The sequence below is a fragment of the Carassius auratus genome, chromosome 32 (assembly GCF_003368295.1).
Source record: "Carassius auratus strain Wakin chromosome 32, ASM336829v1, whole genome shotgun sequence".
Taxonomy (NCBI): domain Eukaryota; kingdom Metazoa; phylum Chordata; class Actinopteri; order Cypriniformes; family Cyprinidae; genus Carassius; species Carassius auratus.
Window position 1 is genome coordinate 26963045 of NC_039274.1, and position 16725 is coordinate 26979769.

Here is a 16725-nt window from a genome sequence, read left to right on the forward strand (position 1 = left end):
TTTTGCGCCCTCAGATTCCAGAATTTCAAATAGTTGTATCTCGACCAAATATTGTCCGATCCTAATAAACCATACATCAATGGAAAGCTCATTTCAGCTTTCAGATGATGTATGAATCTCAATTTTGAAAAATTTACACTTAAGGCTGATTTAGTTGTCCAGGGTTACATGTGTATATATGCATATTCACACACACACACACACACTGGCCACTTTTTTATGTACACCTTGCTAGTACCAGGTTGAACCCCTTTTACCTTCAGAACTGCCTTAATTCTTCGTGACATAGATTCAACAAGGTGTTGGAAACATTCCTCAGAGATTTTGGTCCATATTGACCTGATCGCATCATGCAGTTGCTGCAGATTTGTGGGATGCACATCCATGATGTGAATCTCCCGCTCCACCACATCCCAAAGCTGCTCTATTGGACTGAGATCAGGTGACTGTGGAGGTCCTTTAAGTAAGGTGAACTCTTTCAGGTGGACGTCGTGTAGGTGTGTGCGGCTCAGGTAAACAGCCAATATCAGGATTAATCATCACATGGCTCTGTGAAGAGTGACAGTAACACTGTCCTCAGCCCAGACACACTCAGGAGGAGACACAGGAGGTGAGGAAACACTCATTAAAACTCACTGTTAACTTCTAGGTTTGACTAGAGTCTGTGTGAAATGGTTGAGGGATACTTGAAGATTTTTTGGGTTTGATAAACTTGTATATAATTTTTTTTTTAAGTATGTTTCGTTAAATCAATTCATTTTAATAATGGAAAATGCATTTGTTGTGTTTAGTCATTATTTTCATTAAATGTTTTATAGCATTTACGTATAATATGGAAATATATAACATTTCAGATATAATATAAAACCTTTTTTATGCTGGTATTACATGAAACATCTTAATTTTATTATAAAAGGTGTGCAACATTCATAATTTCACATTTAATTCAACGTGCAAACAATTTTTGCAAATTCTGAGTGGAAATAAGTAAATCCTACATTTTTTTTTCTCAGAGTGAGGATTTGTTATAGATTTCTCATTCGCTTCCAGTTTCTTCTATCGATAGTTTAAACAAAACACTGTAACTTATTGAACTTTCCATTGTTCTTTCCTGCACGAGAAAGAAAACTATTTAAGTGCTTACCGAGCATCTGGCTGTTAAGACTCGGCTCAGATTGAAGATCTAAAACCATCTGGTGAGAAAGGTGTGGAGCAGCATGTCAGGATCAGATCTGAGCATCTGTCCAAAAAGAAGAGCGTCAGCAGGCCGTCTGCTGCAGAAACCACTGGGACAGGTTTTCTGAAGATGATTTCTATAGGCTACCTAGTTTCACACAAACCTTAACTAGTGTTGAGAAAAATGCACCCTCAGAAAGGTGCAGCACGTGTCATATTGAGAGTCTCAGTAATCTTTAATCTCTAATCCTCTAGTCTCCTTACTATTTTGTAACAGGTAAACAAATATAGAGAAGCGAGAACGGGAAAACATGCAACTGTAGTTTTTGTCTGTGCATAATTACACTATCTGTCAGAAGTTTGGAATATTATTATTATTATTATTATTTTGTAATGTCCTTCTGCTCACAAATGCTGCATTTATTTGATCCAAAAAGCAACAACAGTAATATTGTGAAACATTTATTACTATTTATTATAGCTGTTTTCTATTTGAATATATTTTAAAATGTAATTTATTCCTGAATTCGCAGCATTTTCCGTGTCACACGATCCTTCAGGAATCATTCTAACATTCCGAACTTTTGAAAGCTGGTGTACATTTAAAACCCAGTCTGAGGCACAGATTTAGGAACGTTTGGTGTCAGACGTTTCTTTGTCTGCCTTTCTGTTTCAGGTAGGGCTGAAATGTCTGGATGAGGTGTGCTTTAAGATCCCCCTTGGCTTTCTTGAGGATGCAGAGGAAGAAGTCAAGCTCATCCCAGCTGCAGATATCCCTCTGCCTGACTACCTGAAGATACTGCAGGAAACTGAGGTCTGATACTCTGCAAAATGCATGTTTTTAACCTGATGCTATCAGATGCCTTCAAATTGCATTTAGACACTTTACACACACTTTTCACATGGTCAAACATTTGCAGCTATTCTTTTTGGGAATTACTTTTAACAAGCTGGATCCATTAATTTTAGTGGATGTATGAAGTCAGTTCTTCTCAGTTTCACACAGGCGTATTTCCATGCATCAATGTTCCACTAACATTTAACCATCAAGACGTCATCTTCCCTCCTCCAGAGGAGTCAGAGCTCTGCTGGTCATACTAATGCATCTTCCACAATTTCCCACGACAACTTATAGTTCAAATGCACCCCAAAGGTAAGATGTCTTCACCTTCAACCCTTACAATCCTTCTCTGAGTCCACTCTTTGGTTATGAAATAAAGTGCATCGGTAACACTTTATTTTAAGGTGTTTTTATTACACATGCTACATGTACTTACTTTTATAAAAAAAAGAATTATGCATAATTACATGCACGTTAACTAACCCTAAGTCAAATCTTAACCCTAAACATATAGTAAATACATGTAGTTAATTAATATTACCCAGTACTTATGTATAATTGGGCTTCACTGTAACAAGGACACCTTAAAATAAAGTGTAACCAGTGCAGCACTAGTGCTTAGCAAATGCTGCAGTGATGATATATTTTTGTAGGCCAACCTGGAAGTTTGCATAACCCTCTTGACAAAAACCCATATGGAGTTTTCCATTGGTTTTTGGATTACCGCAGAAAATAAGGTCTGTGACCAACAGACGTTTGTTTCTTTCATGTTTTGTTAATCCTGGAAATCTAAGGGTTACTAAAAGCAGCAGGAAGGTGAGTTTTTATCAAGGCTGGAGCAAAACTCTGTAGGACTGTGATGTAGATGCCTAAAGTTATGGTTCAAATGTACTGCAAAAGGCAGGTGATTAGTGGCTCTGAAACAATAAACACCTTAATTAAAGACGCCCCCTTTTACTGGACATGTTTGGGTAAGTTTTGATGTACCTGAAATTACACTTTGTACTCTTTGGGAGTATAAATACAGACAACCCATCACAGACAACTCATATCTTTAATCTATTTACTAAATATGTTGTATGTCTATGAAGAAGACCGTTTCTCAGTTGCCAGTTCTCCGAAGGTTCACAATAACAGCTGTCCTTAGAAGGCAACTGTGGGCCCTGCTATAAATGGCTTTAACTGGCATGCCTCCATTAAGTCTAGAAAGGCATTTTAATCACTTGAGCAAGAGATATTAGGTCCAGAAGCATCTAGTAATTTCTCGAAACGTTCATTGTAAATCCTGTGCTAATATGTCTCGCTGTGACTACACAGTATTTTGTTGTTCCTTATGAAATGTCTGTCTGAGCGACCCATTCTCTTCATTCAGATATTACACATGAATGACTTCTCCGAAGTACTTCTCTCTCTGTCTCTCTCTTTTTTGGTGCACATTTCTGTAATGTCTCAGAAGATGAACTAGCTAATAATAGCGAGTGCTAAGTCTTTTCCTGGAATCTTCCCAAGCTGCAACAAATTCGTCTGGATTAGCGAGTGGAAGTGCTCGGGAAATGTCTTTCACATCAAAGCTACGATTCAAGGTTATGCTTTGGTTGACAGTCTAATCCAACAGGTTATTAATGCTCATGACATCATCTCCTGCTGAATATGGCAGGGGGCTTGTAGCTTTTTTTGACATTTTTTTTTCATTTATAGTTGCAGTGTTTTTTAAGACATGAACGGGAAAAGAATTAAACACATTTTCCAGAAGTTTACGGACCTTTGCTGTTGTTTTATTCCATGTTTGGATATTTCTTCCAGGCTTCATTGGAGACTCAAGTGCTGAAACCCTTTGTGAACTTTTGTATTTGACTTAAATAATGGGCATGTCCAAATGTACCCAACACTGAAAAAAAAGATTTGTTGGATTTACTCAATTGAATTATGGACATTGGTTCCACACATTCAGTTTGAGTTCAAAGTATCCTATGCATTTATGTGGTTTCATTATAATATGGTTGTGTTAATCCTATGCAATTTCAAAAAGTAATGTGTACATAGTCTTTTCAAGTTATACTAACATAATTCAGTTATGCTAGTTTAACATAATTTTTTTATTTCAGATATCTGCTTCAATCATGTTAATTCTGTGCAATGAAATCAAGTTATCTTAACATAATTTTGATAAATTCACTAAAATTAAATTTTAATACATTTCAATGGTTTGTTGTTGCATGTTTCATTTCACGTAACACAAAAACCTTTTGTAAATCCTTTATTTAATCATTTGAACAATGTGTAATTTAAATGGCATGTCTAAATAACATTGTGCTTTCAAAAGCATAGCATAAATAACTTCTCTGATGATTAAATTTAATAAAAATACATCAGTTTTAATTAGACTAGTATAAAAACAAAGACGGTTCATTTTGTATGCATAACATGTAGATCAACAATATATTTAAACCTTCAAAAGTTTTACAAGATTTCTTTTTTTTTTAAACAATATCATAAACATAAGTAACATTATACTGCATGTAACCGTGTGTTTAAAAACTAATACAACATTGTAACACTAATTTATTTCATTTCTCTCGGAAACCTTAAAACTGTATACAAGAACACCAGTACCTGTAACTAGGGCTGCACGATGTGTCGTTTAAGCATCGATATCACGATGTACGAATCCACGATAGTCACATCGCAGGATGTGTGATGTAGGCTGTCGTAGTTGATTCGTTATTCATTAACTGTACGGGCAGCTGCTCCCCGTCTTTTGATGAATGTGATTAGCCGATTAATTGTACAGCTAAACCATCATAGAGTAAAAGTTTATCATTTACATGTTTTTAAGTCCTGTCAGTTTAACAGGGCAGAGAGAGACAGAGAGAGCACGAGAGAGAGCATGCACGAGAGAGAGAGAGAGAGAGAGAGAGAGAGAGAGAGAGCTTGCATGAGAGAGAGAGAGAGGAGAGAGAGGGAGAGAGCACGAGAGAGAGCATGCATGAGAGAGAGAGAGGAGAGAGAGAGAGAACATGCACGAGAGAGAGAGAGAGCCCCGGCCGCACGCTCATCGTCTTCAAACACCACGGGCAATGTCTTGCTCTCTCTCCCTCGCACATATTAATCAATTGACATGATGGTGTCGATGTTTTAATCATTTAAAATAAGAACGTAAGTGTGCTCACCCAATTTTTGTTTGTAAGAAACAATTAGATTAGATTTCATATTGCAATATATATCGCAGAAAAATAAAATATCGCAATGTTATTTTTTCCCAATATCGTGCAGCCCTACCTGGAACTTATTTCAAGAAAAACGCTTTCGTCTCAAAGATAATTATATATAGACATTACAAAATAATGTGAAAATACAGTATCTGACCCTTACCTAAACTATAAACAATGTATCTTATTTATGCTAGTTCATCCATGTGTCATAGATTCAGCTCTCTAATCAATCAACTTCTGACCCAGTCCAAAGAAGGGCCAAATTCAGACAAAAAAAAAAGATAAAGAAACAAGAGCAGGCAAAGGGGAACAGTCTAAACAACAAGATCACGGTTTACCCTCTGCGGTGGTCTTGCATGAAGGCTGCTGAAATTTTCAGAGGTTGATTGTTTGTAGTCACAGAAGTCATTCAAAAATCAGTCCATCTCACTGGTTGAGTTCAGATTTGAAATTGGGCCTTGATAGAGAGTTCACCTGCATCCAAGTCCATGATGAGTTTTTGGTAAATTTCATATGTAAAACGCAACTTTGTGGGGTACTGCAGGTTAAGAGCATAAATTAGACCAAACAACATTGAAGTTGCAAAATCCACACTGTTGAGGTCCTGAAGCACTGCTACACCCTCTAGCACAATGCCTACATCATGGGCTTCATTGTCTGCAGTGTGCTTTATCAGGAAGATGCCCATGGTAGTCTTCTCAATCGCACACTGTAAAATAAACTGGATCTTCTTCCATGTCCTAAAGACAGAAAAAAAGATGAATATGTATTATGTATTACAATTAATGCTACATGTCTAGTGGATATAATTATTATTATTTTTATTTATGTTGCAGTGTGCATATTTGATGAAACCATGGTTTTTAGATGTATTAATATTTTTGCTTGTTGAACATAGTGCAGATTCCATCAGTTAAGCTATAACTACTCACCACATACTCCTGAATGAGCTCTTTAGGGTCCTCATTAAGATAGATAACCAGTCCTCTGTTGGCAAGTTCACAAGCTGCATCAATGTCATCCTTAAAAATAAGCCAAAGCAGAAAAAGAAAGGTTAGTTTAAGACATTACTCAAATCACAATTAAACAAAAGAGCACAATGGGTCTCATTCACTAAAAGTTCCTAAAAAATGTATATGTTGTAGTCTAGAAAAATATAATAAAGATAATAGCTTGATTTTATTATGTGAAATGTAATGCAACTTACTTACTGCTAATAACATCAATTACAAAAAATAGAGTGTGAATACATGCACACAAACAAAAAAACATTATAGTGAGCTAACAAGACATCCAAACAATGCATTTTTAAAAATCGGTTCAATAAAGCAAAAATAACTGTTCGTGCCTTATTGATCACTAATTTCCCAATTCATGTTTATAGTAAAACTTGATAATATTTTAACACCAAGAGAGGGTTTGTGCTAATTCAGCATCATCATATGCAATTAGCCAACTATATACAGAAGTGAACCTTTAAAATATATTTATATCTATAATCTGTCAATATTTAAACAAATGTTGATGTAAGAGATTATGTGAGCCTGGAGACTGTAAAATACCTTACGACTATATATAATTATTGGTTAAGTATGAAAGGGATCTTTTACAGGCAATCAGCCGTTATACTCCTAATGGCATCTTCTAGTTCAGACACAGATTCAGGCAAGCCAAATGGAAATACCACTCTCTGCCAGCTGCTCTCCCCCAAAATGATTCGAAGAACAGCCGATGTCATTGTCCAGTGCCTCAATAGTGAACTCAATAGTAAAACAATAGTGAACACACCCTCAACAACTGTTTGCATGTTTAGATACAGCACTTTTTAAATGTGGAATAATTTAAGAATTTATACAATATCACTGTAAATCAAAGTAGCTTTTCCATTATAGGAAACAAACAAAAAACTTTAAAAATTATTTTGAAGCTATTTTTACTTTTTTCTTCCTTACCTTTGCAGCAGACAAATCTCTTTAACGTTACCATCTGCACATGTCCAGTCAAATAGTCAGCCAAGAGGTATTCATCAGTTAATTCACCGACTTCTACAAGGCTAACTGCCTAACTGACTGACTTAGCTCGTAATTTGTCTTAACAGGCTTTGGAATTCCAAATGTCACTGTAAAGAGAGAACGAGCAGAAATTAGTTATAACAACAACAATTAATGATTTTAAGTAACAATTTACTGTACTTTTCCAAATTAAAGACAATGCTATTTATAATATTACCCCCTTTTAAGATGTACCTTTTTGGAAAAAGACTTTTTAATTTTTTCCAAAATGTATGGTAAATACTAGAAAATTAACCAACATTCAGTTAAAAAACAATTTATAGCATACCATAAAATAACCTTTATTGCAGCAGTCATTTATATTAATTATGATATCCATCTCAAAGTGACAACCATGTTGGTTAGCCAACAAAAATTTTATTAACTTAGATGCGAAATCCTAATATTGTAATCTTAAAACCTGCCTGGGAGAGATTTTTGTGAGTTATGGGTTGAGGGCGGGGCTATCGAGTATTCATTTAATTGATAAAATAGGTCCCTGCACCAAAAACATACTGTATGTTTAACCAGTGGTGGACGAAGTACACAAATCAAGTACTTGAGTAAAAGTACAGATACGTATAGTAAAATATTACTCCAGTAAAAGTACTCCTTTTTAAATTTTTTATGTACTTAAGTAAAAAAGTACTGAAAGATAGATGTTTGCAATTATATAGGCTACTTAATTTAATTTTATATTAGCACTTTTTTTTTTTTTTAGAATCCTACTGCTCAAAATACCTGGGATTTTTCCAAAATAACCACTATATGGAGTCAAGATATATTTTTGTTGTGTATATGGACTACGTTGACGAGAGTAATGATCACTGTGAAGCTTACACTGTGATTTACCCGAGAGAAAGCAGAGTTGACCATCTTATTTTCACCAGTAAGAACAAAGTATTTTAAAGTTTGTTGTTTTACAGAACATCACAGTTATATATGACATTATAATAAGGCCTGAAGTTAGGAAGAACATTTTAAGGAAAATATAATTATATTTTCATAATGATTTTTTCCTTCTCAAATCTTGTCTGTGGTGTAAAAACACCCATGGCCAAACAGGGTGCATCTCCTCCCCTCTTTGATAATTACTGTAACGTTAGTTACCATGTTCTTAACATCACATTCTTACTTTTCTCCCCAGATGTGTGTGTGTATATATATATATATATATATATATATATATATATATATATATATATATATATATATATATATATATATATATATAGGTGGTTGAATAAAAATATTTGGACATTATTTATAAAAATTACCTCAAGTTAGCACCAGCAAGCTTGTTAGCTAGACAGTTAGCATCAGCTAACAATATTTCAGTACGGTTATGAATAAACATTCATGTCTGTTTACTCGTTTAGTTAATCCAAATAACGTTACTGTTGATAAACAATATAAAAACAGACGTCACATAGGACATGGTAGCATTTTAATAAAACTGTTAATATTACGGCAGCGTGGAATTTGAACATGCATGAGTTATTTTATTTAATCTGTGTTAATGTTTTTTTTTTTTTTTTTTTACCTAAAACACAGAGACGCTGATATGTGTCTGCATCGTCTGCACTCGAGAATTTCAGTGGGCTTAAACAGATCACTCTTTACAGTGGATTTAGTTCCCAAACAACGGACAATTTTTACCTAAATATGATTTTCAGTTACAATAATTTATCCTAAATTTCAACATTAATAACTTACTTTTATCAACATCAGACGCACGAACGCTCACAAGATCTCCCGGTTCTTACTTCTGTAGACTCGCACTAAACGGTTCATTTGAATCAGTGAGTGGTAGACTCCTGAACAGCTTCAATCGGATAATTCTAATACGCAAACGAATCGTTTGGTGCGATTCGCGATCCGATTTAAAAGTTTATTTTGAAAAGACTCGGTTCGTTCATGATGAATCAGACACCGCTTCTCCGTGTCGGAGCACGTGATATATTATAGGGATTAACCATATGTTTTATGAAATGTAGTGAATTTAAAACTACAACTGTATGCTTTGAAATGTAGTGAAGTAAAAGTAAAAGTTACTCAAAATAAAACTATTCCAGTAAAGTACAGATACTTGAAAAATGTACTTAAGTAAATGTAAAGCTACTCCGTTACTGTCCACCACTGTGTTTAACTCAATTATTCGTTGGTAAATCAAACTAGACATGCACTGACAGAGCATTGAGCGAGCGCTTTTGCCTACGAACCCCTCCCCCATACAAATCCTAAAGTCCATGTTATTATTATTCACCTGATGAAAACTTGATTTCCATCTGTAAATTGTTTAATCGGATTGTAGAAGTTTGATAAACTAATGTTACCAGTAATATTTATGGTTTACTTAACGTTAAAAAAATCTGCGACGACACTCGACTAAATATACCATCGACATGATTTAAAAGCATGTGGGGTTATCTTAAAACATTATTGTTGCATTTAATCTGACAATGAATGTATTTTTATAATATATCATACGATTGATACTGAAATTCTTACCTTTTAACGAGCTTTGAAAACAATACAGTCAGTCCCCTCATGTGTCCTTTCCAAACCAACGGTCCTGGTGTGGTCTGGATTTCAAATCCCATGCGCAGACGCTCTCGCGCACGTTGCTCCCGCGCAAACGACTATTTCACAAACCTGAATTAGATTAATTATAGCCTACACAATGGAATTAAGTTGAGAAGAAAATACAAAGTAATTGTGTGACATGGGCTTATTTTAATTAAATAAATCAAACAGCAGAAAAAAATCATTTTACATGAACACAATTTGTTTGAAATCTGAAACAATTTGAACATTTTCTTGCAAAGTGATTATATCATGTTTTGATGATTATGTTGAATTTCATTTAGAATTTAAACAATAAAATTATGTTTCCATCTTAAACATAAATGTATTAAGTAGACTGTAAGTGTATTGTTTTAGTAAATTCAGTAAAACTGCTTTTCCTTTTTTTCAGTGAATGGCCTATATTTTCCTAAACAAAATCTCAAAACGTCATGAAATTTGGTAAATATGTGCAATATGTGTAATATGTCCCGCTCTCTCTAGTGAAGCCAATAAGGAAGTGACTAAAACTGCAATTCATCGACTGGCCGCAAAATGCCCAACTTTACAGCAGAAAAAAACATGTTTTCAGCCTGGTGCAAAAAATTATTTTGGTCTATATAGCTAATTTTGCCCTTCATGACAACTGTGAGGGGGGTGAATTTTTTTTATAACTCATCCTTTTAAATTATATTAAGCCTTAAAGTTCTGTATAATTAAGGGCGTGGCCACTTGAGTGACATGTGAATTGCCACTGCTGTCACAGCCGGCGCGCTAGGTGGGCGTGGCTTCAGCAACCAGCTCCCGCCCTTTTGCCCATTTTCGATTGTCCGGGAGAGTCGCGCGGTGACGCGCTGCCAAGATGGCGACGGCTCGCTCTGCACACTTTAGGCTTCAAAAACTCTCTTCAGGAGCTTACGGGTGACGTCACGTCCATGTTTTTATACAGTCTATGGTTGAAAACAATAAACACGATTTCTACTGTAAATTACCTAAAATTGGTTAAAATAGTAATTTTTATCTCAGGTTTAGGTGGTTGCATGTTTTCTAAGTAATATGCATTATATTGTATGCATAAAAATTATTTTGTCATGTACTCACCCTCAAGTTGTTCCAAAGCTGTATGGGTTTCTTTATTCTGTTGAGGATAAATAATGATACTTTGAAGAATTTTGGTGACCAACTTTTGACAAATCCATTGACTTCCATAGTATGGAAAAATACTATTGAAGTCACAGAATTTTCGTTTTTGGATAAACCTAAGGTGCATGGACCTTGCTATTAGTTTCTTGTGGCTATATATATTCGTTTTAGTTTGTTAGTTTATCTTTCTGTAACTCAGCTGTTAAAAAATGGCATTAATAATAACACCAAGCTCCAAAAGCATTGATGCAAATGTTTTCAGAAGATCATAAAACATCAATTTAAAGTGTGAGTCAAACCTTGCACCAATAATTGTGTTTATCCTTCTAGATTTTCTCAGTATTGTGTTTCCTGCCCTCATCTCTCAAGGGTTCTGTGAGCTTGAGGCACTGTTGTTGTTTTTTCCAGGCCCAGGACTCATTCTCCCCCCCGGCCCCATCGCGGCCGCTCAGTTCCCACGCTGCCGTCCTGGACTCGTCGGTCGAGCTGCTCTCCGCTCTCAGCCCAGAGGAGAGGGAGCTGCTGGTGGCAGTGACTGAGCGGGGCTACCCTCTCCATACGGCCATCATCACCCTTCAGAAAACTGTCCGGCAGAGTCCAGAGCGGGTCAGTGAGGGAGATCTGTTACATGGATTCAGTCTGAAATAAGAGATGGGACTCATTCGCGGGTCGAGATGTAATGCTGAGATCTCTCCACTGTCCTTGGTGTATCACAGGGGAAGGTCAATCAAAGTGCATGCTGGGTAACCAGTATAGTTCAGTCGTCAGTGTGTTTATACACATGCACTATTGCCAGAGATTTCACACACAATCTCTGAGTGCTTCAGATTCAGTTCTGTGTCCCAGCTAAACATCTGGCTCCATCCTCTTTTATCTGATTCTGATGAAGTACCATGAGAAAAAAACGTCAACAAAAATAGACACACAGAAGTTTCCACATTGAGCTAGTAGTTCTCAGGAGGACTTTTTTGAGTCATCAAGCCATACTCAGTGGCAAATATCATTAACGTTGTTGGGCACTGTTGAAAAAAAATACATTGAAGTTTATTTAAAAGGGTTTATGACTGAAAGGCTATAAGTAAATCAGCATTTGAGCGCTGGGTGGTGGCAGTGCTGAATGAAGCCAGAGAAATTTGCTGGAGAAAACACTGCATTTGACTGATCTGTATAAAATCATATCATGTGATCTGCGATACTGCTAAAATAATTGTATTTTCACATTACATTTTGTCTAATAAGATACATTAGTTCAATTTTGACTGCCTGTGATACTCACATGCAGGGTTATTATAGGTAAATAAATAAAAACTGATTTTTTTTTTAGGTATTTCAAAAACAGTTGGACCTTTTTGTGCTACAGCCAGCCTTTTGTAAAATACAGAAAAAATACTCCATTTGGTTTAGATAAGTGATATGCAGTTACAGTAATTAATATAGTACAATATCTATATTGATGCATTTAGGATGTGTAGGCATATTATTTTAATAAAAATAATAAATAAGAACTCTTTTGTCTATCTTTTAACATGCCTGATAATAAATATATATTTACATTTAAATGTGCATTTATATGTTTAGATTTACATTTATTCATTCAGATTTGCTTATATTCAGATTTACATTTAGATATTCAGATTTACAGTAATATATTCAGATTTACTAAATTAATTTAGATAATTATTTCCTGTTTGGCACCTCGTAGTGTGTGTGTGTGTGTGTGCGCACGCGCATATATTTAATGTAGTTGGAAAGCCAACTTTTCTCACTTTAATTTTGAAGTACTAAAGTGTACAATAAACTTAAAGTTTATTTGAAGCACTAAATAAACTAATAAATAAATACTGTACAATTATAAACTAAACTAATAAAGAATAATAAAATCTATGACATATTTAAAATAAAAAATAAAAAATAATAGACAACATTAATAAAACTTTACATTTAAAGTAAAACAAAAAAGAAAATTTAATAAAGTCTAATGTAAAATAAATCAACAAATTAATACATTTTAAAATTAATTTAAAATATTAACAAAACTAAAAGAATATAAATGATAATGAAAATAATAAAAACATCTCACAATCTTGTGTGTGTGGCATGGCGGCTGGCAGAAAGAATGATGCCTTATTTAAGAATTAAATTAAATTATATAATTAATTATTAAATATTTAATACATTAAATACTTATCTGTAATTAATGTTTATTAAATTTGTAATAATAATAATCATCCTCATAATTTTTTTAATAAATTGGTTTAATAATAATGATAAAAATAATAACATATTTATTTAATAATAAATGCCACTTTTCTCAGAGTCCATTTCTACCAATAATTGAGTATTGTAGTCATTAAGATTTTGTTTTGCTTTGTCTAAAGCTTGCTTGCATGTGTTTGAATATGAAATACTATTACAATTTGAAATAACATTTTTCTATTAGAATATATTTTAAAATGTAATTTATTTTCTGTGATCAAAGCTGTATTTTCAGCATCATTCCTCCAGTCTTCAGTGTCACATGATCCTTCAGAAATCATTCTAATATACTGATATGCTGATCAATAAACATTTCTTGTTATTATCAATGTTGTGCTAGTTAATATTTTTGAGAATACGGTTTTATTTTTCAGAATTCTACGATGAATAGAAAGTTACAAAGAACAGCGTTTATTGGAATTAGAACTTTTTGTATCATTGTAAATGTTTTTTGTTTAAAGTTCCATTTCTCGCCATTAACAAACCATTAACTACAACTTTTGCTTCAAACTCCTAATTTGCTGCTTTTTAATAGTTAGTAAGGTAGTTGCTAAGCTTATGTGTCAGGTAGGATTGAATATGTCTTTTATAAATACTAATAAACAGCCAATAAAAGGCAAGCTAGTGAGAATTTTAGTCCCTATACTAAAGTGTTACCACTTTTATTGTCACTTTATATCAATTCAGTGCATCTTTGCAGGATAAAAGTAATAATAATATTATGATTGTTAGTATATATTGTAACCGTATTTGTTCCTCTATTTTAGGCTGAGGAGTTCCTTCACCTTCTCACTCAGTTTCATGAAATTGGCTTCCAGCAGAACGCCATTAAGGAGGTTCTTCTGGTGCACGAGAACCACAGAGAGCGAGCGCTGGAGGAGCTCATGACCCGCGTGGCCTGATGCAGTCCGTATTATGATGCAATGAATTGGCTGCGATCATGGTTTGTGCTATTCACCGTGCTCATATAGCTGATGCTTTTTTATCATATGTGATACTGGAGCACAAAGCCAGTCTTAAGTCACTGGGGTATATTTGTAGCAAAAGTCAAATATAAATTGTATGGGTCAAAATTAGAGATTCTTTTTTTTAATGCCAAAAAAGTAAAGATCGTGTTCCATGAAGGTATTTTGTAAATTTCCTACCATTAATTTATCAAAACGGAATTTTTGATCAGTAATATGGATTCCGAAGAATTCCGAAGACTGGTTTTGTGGTCCAGGGTCACATACGCTGAATTATGTTTATTCATTGCTCATTCTACACATGTGTTGAGGCCTTGGGGACGAGCACAGATTGACAGCTGACACCAAAGAATGACTCTGTAACATCGTCAAATGTTTTACATGGCAATCAAACTTCTGTTGCATTATTTTTGTGCTTTATTTGAAATGTAAACCATTGGTATTTATTATGTTAATTTCGTTTTTTTTTTTTTTTACTTGTTAAACTTTTTAAAATGCATTAGAATTGTTCAGCCATATATGGCTGAACAATTCTAATGCATTTTAAAAAGTTTAACAAGTTGGCCTCTTTAACAATATTTTCATCATCATATTCATCTTTTCAGTTTCTATATGGTGCCTCAACTTACAACATGCTGTAAACCCAAGGTGTCATTTTTTTGACATAAATTATTTTCTTGAAGTACCCCCTGAGATTTTAAGTTAATATCTGAATGAATTTACAACACATTTGCATATTTACGGTGCTCTGATGTTGGCTAAAGGTCAAATGACATGCAGGAAAACAAATAAAATATTTTTATTTAAGTTTTTTTTTTTTGTAAACAAACTACAGTATATTTTGTAATTATTATGGGATATATTGCAATTGTGATTTCAATAAATAATTAAGACAAAAATATAAAGGCAAACAGAACAAATAGGACATTTCAGAGATAAAAAGAGTTTACATTTGTTTATTATATTACCTGTAATTATAAAAATGCAGACAGAACAATTGTTATTGAAGAATATTATATAATATATAAGAATATTATTGTAAAACTACAATTGTACTTTCAAATAAACTGAATGTTTGATCATTATTTGAAATGATTTTGCTACAATACTACATTTTAATTAAATTTATAATTATTACAATTCATTTGTAATTTTTTATTACAATGCAAATTTTACATTAGTAAATCAAATTATGGAAATGTGCACAGAGCAAAGGACTAATTCGATTGGACTTATTTTAAGTCGTTCATCGCAATTGGAATAGTTTTTTTTATGGATTTAATTAGCTTTTCATCAACTCACAAACCCCCTGCATTCACCTCACAGACCCTTATTCAGGAAAGCCTGATGTAATGTTTAGAAATATTACATATCAGACAACACAGATGTAATAAATTAGTTTACTTGCAGAGCTTCAGCAATTTTATCGGTAATCTAAAAAATGTGATGCATTTGCGCAGACTACCACTGTCTATATATATATAAAAGAATATTCTATATAAAATTTTAGTCAAATATTTGGAAGAAACCCCATATCTAAACAATAATATCCTTGACTCATTCTCATTTCAGGCAAAAAAATAAAATAAAAATGGTATTTGTGAAATCTGTGTGAGGTCAGCAACACATGCTTTCATTTGTTAGTTTCACTTTGGTATTTGTGAATACTGTTAAATGGCAAAGTTCCTATAAAATGTTACCTTCAGTGTTAAACGACTGCCAGATGAGCGAATAACAAAATCCTGCCAAGATCTATAGATACTGTTGTTAGGCTGCCAAAGGTCGGACACAATGTTTTGACTGTGGTAAACATGATTAGCTATCAGTGTGTCTTCAGGTTCCCATGTAATGAGTGGACCTTCTACAATAGTTACAAAAACATGCAGGAATGTCTGGATATAATTTGAGAGTTTGAACAGTCAACGAGTCGCCTCTTACCAGTTGATCATGAGGTCATCAATGATTGTATGAATAAAGTATCATTTGTGAGGATCATGTTCCTCCTCCTAGCTGATCTTAAACTTTCTCTCACAGTCTTTGAGGATGCCACGTCTGACCCTGGTCTTTCTGGTATGGATACACCAGAGATTGTGTTTTACAGATGGCTTGTTTGATTTAAAAACAGGAAATGTTTCTATATTTTTGTCTAATGTAGCCATGGCAACATATATTGTAATGACCCAGTCCTGAAGATTTTTAGGGCCTGTTCATTCTCCAGTAATCACATCTCACTTTTGCCTCCAAGGTGTGTGTGTTGTGTGTTGAATAGTTATGTTAATCAGATTTTATTAATCAGCACAACTGTGTTCAACATTGATAATAAGAAAAGTTTCTTGAGCATCAATCATCATATTATACTGATTTCTGAAGGATCATGTGACACTGAAGACTGGAGTAATGATGCTGAAAATTCAGCTTTGCATCACAGGAATAAATCACATTTTTAAATATATTAAATAAGCAGCCATTTAAAATGGCAAAAGAACATTTCACAATATTATGTTTTTTCATTGTAT

General features: G+C 34.0%; 1 long non-coding RNA gene across 2 annotated transcripts; it reads left to right on the plus strand.

Moving 5' to 3' along the window:
- The first annotated feature begins 339 nt into the window (after nucleotides 1-339).
- On the plus strand, nucleotides 340-14329 carry LOC113051971 (uncharacterized). Of its 2 annotated transcripts, XR_003276970.1 has the most exons (4): nucleotides 340-610; nucleotides 1853-2329; nucleotides 11397-11594; nucleotides 14012-14329. It is a non-coding gene; the product is annotated as an uncharacterized LOC113051971 (long non-coding RNA). The 2 variants fall into 2 exon arrangements; XR_003276969.1 differs by lacking the exon at nucleotides 14012-14329 and having other exon boundaries at nucleotides 11397-12455.
- Nucleotides 14330-16725: the final 2396 nt, after the last annotated feature.